The sequence below is a fragment of the Mya arenaria genome, chromosome 12 (genome assembly GCF_026914265.1).
Source record: "Mya arenaria isolate MELC-2E11 chromosome 12, ASM2691426v1".
Lineage (NCBI taxonomy): Eukaryota > Metazoa > Mollusca > Bivalvia > Myida > Myidae > Mya > Mya arenaria.
Window position 1 is genome coordinate 13680021 of NC_069133.1, and position 13354 is coordinate 13693374.

The following is a 13354-nucleotide window of genomic DNA, read 5'->3' on the forward strand; positions in this document are numbered from 1 at the left end:
ACGATATTAAAAGTTACGGGGTTAGTAGGTGATCCGATATGTTACATATGGGTCGGGAAACATATTGAGTATGGTTTCCTGCGCCCGTTCACCTACTAAACCCGTAACGATATATCACGTCGACAACCTGTTTACATGTTTAAATGTTTCATTTATTCATCGGACTCGGAAAATAGACGCCATTTTAGTACGATATAAATTTGATGACCCAATATAGAAAAATATGGGGTCACCGCGTGACCACTCCTGGACCAATGGCGTTGCGTCATTTATGTTGGAGTCGTGTAATATGTGTTGATCTGAATATGTGTGTTTATCTACATTGTATTGGTCAATTTTATGCCGATATCTATTCTGCAATTCCAGTTATAACATGTAAATATTAAGACGATACCTGACACTAATTGAACGTCATGTTTCAATCCATGTCCCGTTTATAAATGTATTAATCTTGTCTTGTAACAATTGTGCACTTCTAGTAATAACTTTTACTTCCATATAATAACATGAGGTAAAATGTATCAGACAAAATGTTGTTGGAGTATGAGAAGTTTTGTATGTATTTTACAAATTACTTCATGTTCCATAGATTATCAGCGGCCTGTTTACGAAGTATTTTATTAAGACGGTAAACCTACCTATGATTCAGGTAAGTTAGCCATAATATTCAAATAATGACTCTGAAGTGATTTTAAAAACATTCTGAAAATAATCTAATGATGGGTTAAAGGAGGATAATAGAGGTTAATTCAAATATATAAAAAATAATGCATTATCATGTTAAACTCATTTGGCTTAAAAGATAAAAAAATATGATTTACGTGCAGTTAAAAATATTATCCTTCATAAATTTTGTCAATGTACTGGTTATATATGATCATCTTCCGTTATTTAACACCTGAAGCTTTTAAGATCCCTATGCTATTTATCATATGTATAGTATATATATACAAAACAAGTAGTTACATTAATTCAACAAGAACTTTGCGTCCTTGTATATTCCTATTTGTTTTTTGTATTTATGTAATTTTATTGGAAGTGTTATGTTTTGGCAATAAACTTATCAGATTTTACCCATAATTTCATACGAATTGGGATGGTATCACATAAGAGATAGTACCTGACTAACATTTGTAAACAACTGGAAATGTTTGGTGAAAAATAATACAACTCAAATTGCTGTTTTTCTTTCAAAGATCTTAACGGACATACAAGTATCCAAAACAACTTGAGCATAAGCCATGTAGCTCGTATTGTGTTTGCCGACAAACGTGCATCTTATATAATTTGGTCCCGGGGGAACTCAATAGGTGGCATTTACTAGTTGACATTCCGTACATACTGCTTTCAATTGAACAATATACTTCGTGTTTTGCACCGCATACAATGTTGTCGTTTTTTCAGACACGCTTTGAGGAATTAAAACGCATTTCTAACATGCTGTTTAAGATATCGTAGAGCCAATTACAATAGGCGATTTTATAATTAGTAAACTTTACTTCATAACCTACAGCGACGTTTGTGCACGTTTAGATATTCTTCATCTATTGGTACATCAACTCACTGTGAATTAATCTTCATCAGCATTGTTTCATTCAGTGGCTGCCAAGTTCACCATGCAGATTTATCTCACATTTGAGAGGTTTCTGTCATGTTAGTACATGCTTAATATATCAGTATAGTCATATCACTTGGGTTGCGACGTAATTTTTTGATTGCGGGAAAGGTAACAAGCGGCCCGATTGAGAAAGCAAAAGGTGACATCACCATCCACCCGTTGTAATAATTCGTTTTAATTGTTTAGTCATTTTGCTACTTCTTGATCAATCGTGTAATACTTCAATATCATTTTTGAAAACTTTTTGCGACTTTATTTTGACCACACTAATAAATGCCCTTGAATGTTCTATTAAATAGACAAGTTTTCGTTTTTGATTTGTTTTTAAACAAAGATCATCCATAAAAATAACATATTCATTGATTATGGAATACGCTGGTAGCTTTGGTTTGTCAAATGCCCAAAATAAAAGTTTTTATTTTATTATTCAAAGCTTATTGTTATAGACCAAACACTTGTAAATTACATTTTGGATAGAAATGGGGCTGATAGAAACTATGAAATAAGCATTATACAGACTAGAGTGTTTATTCAACTATTTTTAAGTTTTCTGTTTAATAACTATCCAATCTTTATAGGCTGCTATTATTCTTAAAATCTGCGTTTCTTATTCAAAAACAATCATAAGCACCAGGCCGCAATTTCTCGAAACTTCTTAAGCTTAATAGGCTTAAGTCGCTTATTTCAATTAGCCAAAATACATACTGAAACTGGATTTTGATAAATGAAAAATGGTTTATTCTGAAAACATACAGATTAATCCTACATAGTTTCTAAAAAAAATTGAAGAAGTAAATATAACACATTTTATAGAACAACAAAAATAGTGAGATTAGCTTAATCCTGTTATAAGGGACTTAAGAAGTTTCGAGAAATTGGGGCCAGTGCTTTACCTTCGTCTTGCTCTTGTTTGACGCACATTGAAACAAAATAATACCGGATCTCTCAGGCTCGACTAATTGCGGAAAAGGTATAAACAAAGATCTGCAATGAATGCATATTGAACTACTGGAAACCTTTCAGTAAAAGAAACGTCATGTAACAGGAAAAGCAAAGCCATTTCATCGACCTGAATAAAACATACTTTACATTTTTGGAGGCCTGTATGAAAATTAGTCGTTTAGATTTTATGCAGAAAGACTAACAAAACTTGTTTTCATATACACTACCTTATGACTGAAAACGCATATAATGGCTGAGATTATATTTTTGTTAATGACCTAAAGACCAAGCCACGCCTTAATTTATTTGACTTATAAATATTTTCATCCCTTGCCCATAAGACAAATGAAAAATGTCAAAACAATGAAAGTGTATAAAGCGTTAAATGAAGCAAATTTAATTTTAGGTTTTGGTAGATTAACAATTCTCTTTAACATGATTATTTATTTGTGTCTACATTTTACAGCTCCCATTTTTGTATTCTTGGCGATTGGCCTGGTATAATTAAAATCCTAACTCGATGAACTATAACGTTAAAACTCTAAAATGTTTTAGCCATATTTCGGAGATTCAACCAATATGTATGCCAAATGAAAAGTCTATCAATATCAAAAGAAGACATCGAATAATTAAAAACGTACTATCATCTCATTTTTTTTTAAAAACAATCGAATATTTACTGTTATTATTACTGGCTTTTCTCGCTTAATTTGTTAGTGGAACCGTTAACTGTATCAAATAATTCTAAAAGTAAGAATTTTTTTTTCTTTTAAACAAGTCAAAAATGTATTTAAAACTGAAAAATAAGATTGCAGGTAAACTAATTTTCTTAGCGTTGGTTTTAATTACTGTTTTAGTTCAAAATATGGTGAAAAATACGCACCAAAGCGCATCTTGCATTAAAATCTCACTTAGGGGATCATGTCCCGAAACCCCTGGCAAACCGTGCCTACTCTTCAATCCTGGGCTAGCTACGCCCCTGACACATCATCTAATACACCTTATATTAACCTACACAAACGGTCAATGTTGCGAGTTTCAATTGTCAACTAACTAAACAAACTTGAACTAGTTCAAACATTATGTATGCTTAGACACTATACATAGTACACAAAGTAGAGTACGATTTTGCTTTAGAGTGTGGTCTTGAAATACGGCGGCAACCGGATTGGCCGGAATAATCTCACTTGCCCACCTTTCAGACTAAGATATGGCCATACCAGAAAGGAAACCCGGGACGCCTCAGTGAGAAGCAAGTGTGCTAGCCAATGCCAGTGTGTGTATACCACGTAACTAATTACGTCATAAATGCTTCATCGGAAGGTAATATGTTGCTTCGAATGAAGGCTTTACACAAAGATGACTTTAAATAAAACATAGCGCAGTTAACGCCGCTCACGGGGCCCCGCCTTCGGTCTTTAATCAGAGTTTGATTGAAAGTGTAGTTTCTTCAACCCTTCGACAAATTTTCTCACAAAAATGCCGTCTGACGGAGTACTTTCAAAACATTATTTTGTAAACAGGTTGATCGAAGTGTTTGAGGAAACTAAGCACCTTATCAAACTCCGTTTAAAATGGTGTAGTTAAAGAAAAATTATCAAATTTAAAGTCTACATTTTAAACAAATTGTTGCCTTCCGACTTATATAACGTAATTCATCACGTGGTATATACACACTGCACTGCGCTAACCAAAAAAAGGGTTATACGATAGTCCCATACGATGAGCCTAGTACATATTTCATCACGTATCATACCAATACAATGGTATTCAACCACGTTCAGTACTGTATTCTTAAGACGAAACGCTTTCGACTATCTTCATATGAATTAGAGCACACTTGAGTATATCCTTTACATGATCTGTTTACCCATGTCCGCATTTTATTACTTACTACTTTATACATTAGTCCACCTTCCAACTTCCATCACATTATAACAAATTAAGTGTTCTACAAATCATGGCAGTCTTTGCACCAGTATAAGCAGCTTGAAAGCGGGACAGAAGCAATACATAGTATAAACTTTAAAGCTTAAATCTGTCTGGTTATCTTGTTTTGACTGTAAACCACTTGCCTATATTTCAAGAATTATTTATACCGTAGTTCATTGATTACGCTTACACTTTGTATATTTTGAAAGTATTTTATTGAAACACCCCACTCACCATTTGATGAACCTTAAAGGAAGGTTTTTTGCTGCTTCCTAAGCGACCAGATTTATGACCGCCTTCCACTTTTTTTCTTTTATTTTAAGGGAAAATTTTGTGGTCATCCATTGACCCAAAATATGGTGATTTGTGTTTCTATTTCCTGTATAACTGTTTTTGTGCCGAATCTCTAAAACATGTTCTGGTGTGGGGGAGGGTTCTACTCATGTCCACAGATTACCGGGTAGCATATGCAGATGCTTGTTTAAAACGTATTAAACACTGTTATTAAGGAATAAATTCCGGCCATAAATGCTTAAGTTGCATGAGAAAGATGAAAACAAGTATGAAGACCCAGACTTCATTCCAGAATTTGCAGTAGAGCAGCAATTGACTGAATGTTATGTGGAGGATCAGGATTAATTTTATTAAGAGCGTGTGTTGCGTTCACCTTTAAGTTGACTGTTTTCCAAACAGAACGGAAAAGTCAATTGGGGTCAGATCTGTCGGATACGAGTTTAACATTAGTTGCAAGCAGTGGGCGTCTTATCGTCATAGAAGATGCTAAGGATGAACATAAATTCCTCGCAAACGAAAATAATAAAAATGTTCATCTTATTGTAATTTGTGTAACTGTCAAAACTGTTGCCCCGAAGTTGACGGGATTACTTCTGAACTTTTGTCTCGAGGCCGATAAGCCGAGGGCAACAGTTCAGAATGCCATTCCCGACACCGAGGGACAATAGTTTTGACTGTTACACAAATGCCCATGCAAGAACTGTTTTATTACCTGATTATATATTTTTGTTTAAACACGAAAAAGACAATTACTTTTGTAAAGCTTGTATACATATAGATTTAATTACGTCTGGTAATGATATTGATCATATTAACAAGTGATCGCTTTTTTCGGTATTCTTCGTGAACGAATTAAAATTTCAAAACCGATAATTCACGATACTGGTAATTCACGAATTTAAACGATATGCAGTTTTTTTTAGAATCCCGGTAAATCCCATGACGTACCTATGACGTAGCATCACGCGCGGGTAACAGTTTATACCGTAAACCGGTCAATAATTCAAAACATTCATTTACTCGTAAAAAATTACACTGTAGGTACTAGAGTATGGATTAAATTCCAAATGCACTCCTTCGTTCATGTTGTAAGACGTTAACCCTAACATTTGACTATAGATTATATTTTTAAATCATTCCGTCTTCATTTTCTTGTGTATATCCTCATGTGTTATAAGGTAGACTTTGATCATTACGTCATGGATATGGGCTTATCACTGTTTTTTCCATTGTACTGTTAACCATTTGTAAAACTAATCTTTGTATTTGTACCCGAGCGGATAAAAATATATTCACAATTCTCAATAGTTGAAAGTAGAGATCGCAAATGGGTTTGAAGCAAACACGAGGAACTCCAGTCTGGAATTCACAAATCATAGGTCAATAATATACTATCATTTCTATGTGTATACTCGATTCAGTGTAGTTGCCAAATGAAAATACATGTATGGCGCTGATGAGCACTGACAGGTTTGTACTTTGTTTCTTTTAAATAAAGGGTAAGTAATTAGTTGTTTGTGTATGCCTTGGTAGGTTTTTAATTTTATAGACATAATAGAATGCCTGACCAAACGAATGTGTTACATTATTGTCAGCAAAGTGTATATCAATAAAGAAATTTATATTAAGCTTAATGTAAGATATAAACATATAACTCTGAAAAGTTCTGTTTTATTTGGGAAACCCAATTAAAGAGGCAGAATTTACAATAAAACAGGTACACTGGTAAGAAAAAAAGCAATAATGGCTCACAGCCTTATATTTTTACAACGTCGCATCTGTTTCGGAGATTGTTGGCATTGCAAACCGTTTGCAATGCATTATCTCCCTTTGAACTAAATAATATTACGAAATAAATGAAAATAATTCCAAGACCTTTAAATAAAAAACGCACAGTAATGAAGTGGTCTGTCAATACAGTTTTAATATCTGTTTAAATGATGGTTTGTTCTTAGTTACGTTTACAAAACTGAAGAATGTTTTATCACCATTGATCTTATCACATTTGTTAATACATATATTTCGATAGACGTGCGGTATGTTTGTGTTGTGAAGTATGTGGTATGATTGTGTTCTTTGGTTCGATCTGTATCTTTCGAATGGAATATATAAATTTAGCATTACATAGCGGTAATTGAACTGTTCGCCTTTCTGCTTGAGTATAATTCCTTCTTCATTGTCTGTTATTATTATCAAATCTGCGTATCTTATTGTGAAAAACAGTGTTCAGTGTGTTTATGTTAATTAAAACTATCTTTGGCAGAATACAAAGCAAGTGTTACCCTATGCATGCATGCACGTTTTTCCTCTAGACATGCTTGATATATTCCAACTGGTGAAACAAAATAATTCAGAGTGTCTATGAAAGTGTTTGCTTGGGCATGAAAATGAAAACAAAGATTATAAATAAATCTGTTGTGCATCTAATGCATGATTATTAATCGATTGATGCATATGTGTTTTTTTTAAAAGCGGAAATTTCAAAAAGCATCAATCATCTTCTTAGCTTGTTTGGTATAGGTATGTGAGCATTCACATGTAATTCTCCTTAATATTACATCACTTTGATGTTAAGCGCGCCAACTGAGTTCGCTCGTGGTATATACGTCATATTCTTGTACATATTAGTTATCACTCTTCCACATTATGTGAGTATTAAATAAAGAAGACATATTGGAGGAACACGATGGCCGCTTAAATCGTTGCAGTGATGCAAAATAAGATTATGCTTATTGTTGCTGATTATTTAGGATATGTAACATAAGCACAGAGTTACCGCACAATAAAGGCCTTTCACTAGTTACAATTTTTTATTATGTTCATGTACTGTCCGAAGAAGTCTTTATTTATGCTTTTTCAGCGCAAACTCTATTTAAATTGCAATAATTCCTGTAAGATAATGATAACACTTGAGCAAAGCTCAGTCAGTCAAATAAACTCTCTTCATTTTGGCAACTCAGCTTTGTCATATATGTTTCCCTATTTCATAGTTGTCCATAAAACCTACATCCAAATCTCGGACTTTATACTGGCAGTTACACAATTATAGAAACATAAATTTAGTGTCAAAAGCATTCAAGGCCGTCGAATCCAAGTCTTAAGCATATTGTACTTATCTCATGAGTCTAGAAATTAGTTTGAGACACATGTGTATGTTGTTTTAATGGGGTGTAATGCGCTGTTTTGTTTCTATCAAAGTGATGCATGTCAACGATTATCTTCTTCCCAAGCACTTTTATGATTCTATGATGAGAATAGTTATTCCTGAAAACATGTGTCAACTACGCCAGTAATTCAATTTCGAATGACATTCAGTCTTTGTCTTATTGGACATTCAAAATGATTGTACCTTGCCCTTATGGTCAAAATTAATGCATTTTAATTGGTACTTGAACATCTTTGCTCGCATACGGTGTATTTTTTTTTTCTTTTTCTGTATTTCTTATCTGTCTTGATGTAAAAAGATTCTCCAAATGTAAATATTTTATTTAAAAGCATTGGTTGTATTTGACAGTATATATTAAGATAAACCCATGATAATGTGGTTCTTAAATGATTCCGAGTGGTATATGTTTGGTCATTAGAAATGCATTTTACCCACTCCGAACTGTTTAATGATACAGCTAAAAGAATAAGGAACACTAATAATATACACATGCGATATATTAACGAGAAAATATATTGGTGTCTAGTTTCATCTCGGCATATTCAGAGATAAGCCGCTTTAGCTTCACCCTGAACGGATATTTGAAGATGAAACGAAACAAATGGTGCAAGATAAATGCCCAAAATCTCCAATATCGCTTTTCTGTCTGGATATATCCCCCTTAGGATTATTATCACATTTTAATTGGACTATATGCGTGCCATCCAACATGATATAATACTGATCTGGCATTAAAATGTGTGTTATGCCAAGCTTTATATGGTAAAGTATTTTAAATACCACAACACAATCTCAATACAGACAACACTCAAAAAACGGTTCCGGTTTACGGCCTTTGTACAGTCGGTGTACTGGTGGTTAACAGAGGACCCATCTTACACTTATTAATCAATTAGGTATTAAGATAAATTCAATAAGGAATGAAAACTACGCGGACAAGACCAGAGGTAAATATTCAAGTAAGGTTTAATATGGTTCTGATATAAAAAGGTAGTGGAAGTATGATGGTGATCGTTCGAGCATTGCTTACTTTGTTTGCGTTTTATAGATTGTTTCATTATGTTGATTGCTTTATTTGTGAAACAACTTTAGACTTACTGTTAGTATTTATTAATAAATAAGAATTATATGACAAGCGTTTGTTGCGTAAAGAAAACAACATTATTGTGGCTGTTTTCAAGGAGAGAAAAAAAGGAAAAACCGTTATCAGGGGGTCAAATTTACCGACATATCAGGGTTATGTGCTGCTTGTTGAGTTTTGTGCTGTTCTTCCATGTTTCTTGTTTGTGATTTTATGTTATATGTCGTTGGTGTTTACCCTGTGCCATTAAACCGGGTTTATGTTTAAACTCTTTGCTACTGAGCTTGTTTTCGTAGCTTTTCGCATAATTATTAAAAGAGAATTTGCAAGCAGCCATAATCAATATACGCATTTACAAACAATATACTTCCCAAAGGACAATATTGATATGAGCATCGATGCATAATGGGTCATTTGTTTATTTATAAATGTATCGGTACGACCTTGTTTTTAAGTCAGTAAAGCCACTGGATGTCGTGCTATGCTAAGATTACAAAAATATTATAAAAAATAATGTTCAACGGCAAAACGTTCATAACGTATATTCACTGATACTGGTTGATTTAATATCCACAAAATTAAATCCTTAGTAACGTAGAACTCATTAAATAAGGTCTATTTAAATCAAACAATACTTTTAGAATAATTCCCATTAAAAAGGGTTACCCGCACAGAACAATTTCATTTAAATAAATCAAATGCTCTAGCTCTGGTGAAACTTTTGAAATTTATTGACAATTTTACCCTAAGACCAATGATTAGAGAAATTTGCTATCCATGTAGCGAATAAGATTGTTACAGACATTTATAAACACATCCTTAAAACCTTTCTCTTTTATTATATGATAAGTTGGTTTATTCTTAACTTCTACACGTGTAATAAGTGGAAACATTATAAAAAGTCTCAATAAAACCTGATCAATATAAAAAAAAAATATCATAGGAGAAAACGAAGTTTACAACGAAATTATTAAACAATAAGTACATAATTTAAAATACATATACATGTAACACAAACCTACATCATACAAGTTAAGCCTAAAATCTCTGCTTGAGTAATTGTAATGCATGTTTCTTAGACAAAAAAAAACTACAACAAAAACAATTTCGCCTTAAATAAAAATATTGACATATACTTTACCAGGTTGCAGGGGTATTAAATCAGTAGTCAATGGTAATGTAACTCACATACTTACACTTATGTGTGTATTGGTTATTTAGCAGGGTCTCTTTATTCGTGGAGATTTCTTTCTATGATCTGTGAGAAAATATTCTACTTGTTATTGGAAACAGATAAAACGGCGTTTTCATATTTATACTTATTAAATAGATTGTTATAAAAATCAATTTTGGTTTAGTCATTCATTCATTTGTAAGACATCTGGCTAAACATTGTGCTTTTTAGTTTGGCTATGGGACCATGGTTTATTTATTGGGTTTTGTTCTGTTATAAATTTAAAGAAGGTCTGACAACAAATAGCTAAGCATACGAATAAAGAACAATTGTTCTCTTCAACTAACACTGAATCCAATACTGCAATTAAAGAAAGCACTGCCGTTAATCCATGTGTAAATTGCAAGAGAAAGACATGTGCAAACTTGACAGTATAGACTTTACCACAGAAAGTTTATTGATAAAGCAACAATGGATCAATTGTTCGGTTTAGGGTCAGGATAAAATACCAGAAAAACGAACGTTTATTGCATATTTTTTATCGTGGCTGTTTTCTACGGAATGCCGTTAGGGCCATCGCATATGAATGTGTTGATCTAAAACGCGATATTCGATAGTACGATGATGTAAACGCAAAATCACGAAACTACGATGGTGAAACCGCGACAGTACGATGATGCAAACGCGACAGTACGATAACGTTAACGCGAAAATACGACAGTACGATGATGATAATGCGATAACTATCGTGTTTTCACAATCGTACCTTTGCTTTTTCGCCATCGTAATATCGTGATTTCGCGTTTTCATCATCGTAGTATCGCGTTTTCATTATCGTACTGTCGTGTTATTATCATCGTACTATCGCGCATTGTTTTCATCATCGTACTCTCAGGTGTTCATCATCGTACTATCGCGTTTTCATCATCGTACTATCGCGTTTTCATCATCGTACTTTCGTGTTTTCATCATCGTACTATCGCGTTTTCATCATCGTACTTTCGTGTTTTCATTATCGTACTCTCAGGTGATCATCATCGTACTATCGCGTTTTCATCATCGTACTCTCAGGTGTTCATCATCGTACTATCGCGTTTTCATCATCGTACTATCGCGTTTTCATCATCGTACTCTCAGGTGTTCATCATCGTACTATCGTGTTTTCATCATCGTACTCTCAGGTGTTCATCATCGTACTATCGCGTTTTCATCATCGTACTCTCAGGTGTTCATCATCGAACTATCGCGTTTTCATCATCGTACTATCGCGTTTTCATCATCGTACTGTCGCGTTTTCATCATCGTACTATCGTGTTTTCATCATCGTACTCTCGGGTGTTCATCATCGTACTATCGCGTTTTCATCATCGTGCTCTCAGGTGTTCATCATCGAACTATCGCGTTTTCATCATCGTACTATCGCGTGTTCACCATCGTACTATCGCGTTTTCATCATCGTACTATCGCGTTTTCATCATCGTAAATGTCGTGTTTTCATCATCGTATGTCGCGTTTTCATCATCGTACTGTTTGTGGGTGTTCATCATCTAAAAACTAATTTACTGTGGCAGCTGCGTTTGTCCCTGTAGTTCCATTGTAATCTCAATACCATAACAGAAAACACTAATAAGACTGAGTGGTTAATAATACTAGTTAAAAAGAAGGGGGTTATACAGACAAACGTTGAGAACTCAGATGTCAATACGCGATCTAGGAGATACGGTAATAGCCATATGTAATTTATTATTATAACCATGGAATTATTTTTTAAAGACTTAGGAAACGTTTTTGCACATTTAAATACGCATGGTGACAAATTTATTAGATTATAGAAAGGTTTTTCACTCCCGACACAGAAATCTAATGTGGGCTTTTCCGCAGTGTGTATCTCAATAGAGATAGCTATTTTAAGCTTAATGTTAGATATCAACTGTTCGGTGTCATAAGGGTTATCTATAATAGAGAGTGACAGGCATTACAATACGGTGAATGAATCGTCTTAGATAAATGTTAGATCGACTCATAGCTTTGACAGATGTCTGCATTTCGTACAATTTTCACATCTGTTTTGGGTAGTTTGGTGGCTTAGCTCAATTTGTTTCAATGAATTTATGTAGATATATATTCGATTTTCTTGCAGTTTTTCCTATAGCGGGACTAGACACCAGATGGTCCAACAATCGGCAAATACGGTATTATGTTAAAACAAGCCTAGGATATTAAATGTAAGCTAGAATGAGACCGATTATCATTTTACACGAATAAAAGAATAAATGCGGCAATCATGTTGATGTCTTATCTTTGTTTTCCCGTTTAAAATAGCGCATAATGGTTTCCCAGTCAATATTTATGCAAAAAGCTTCAGAAACATGCTCAGTAGCAAAAAGTTTAAACATAAACCCGGTTTAGTGGCAATGGGCAAACGCCAAAGACATAGAACACAAAATCTATGTTTATTGTTTGTGATTTTGTGTTCTATGTCTTTGGCGATTGCCAATTGCCACTAAACCGGGTTTATCCCAATCATCCATGTGAAGAGCGTTTTGGTTTGCTAATTATTCCTGGGGGCGGGGGAGGGGGGTCTGTGGTTGCTGTATTCCTTGATAGTTCCCATACGTAACACTTCCATATATCCACTGATAATCATAAATCAACTTCCTGGTGATTCGACTGAAACAGTTGTACAATGCACTTAATAGCTTGATAAGGAATTACCTTGGCACAAATGCGTTACTCAATTTTGCTACGATTAAATCAGTCCAAGGGAAAGAAGACATAACATGTTTAATGCCTTGTCGATGCAAACGTACCCAATACATACAACTTGTATATGATAATGATATATGATTCAAACTCATAAGGGGCAATTTTATGACCTTAGCCGCATTGCTGATGTGACATTGCGATTACACTAATGATAATTTAAATGTGGGTAAACATAGCCATGTCGTTATCTGTCATGTTTACTGTGCAATCAAATCTACAATTGGTAATATTTAACAAAAGGGCCAAAAGAACCCTAAATCGTTCACCTATTATGTTCGGAAAATTGATGGAAACGGGCAAAACGTCCATACAAAAGCTGAAGTAAATATGGGAAACAAGCCTAGTGTATCTTTTTAAAAGAAATTCATCGATGTACTAATG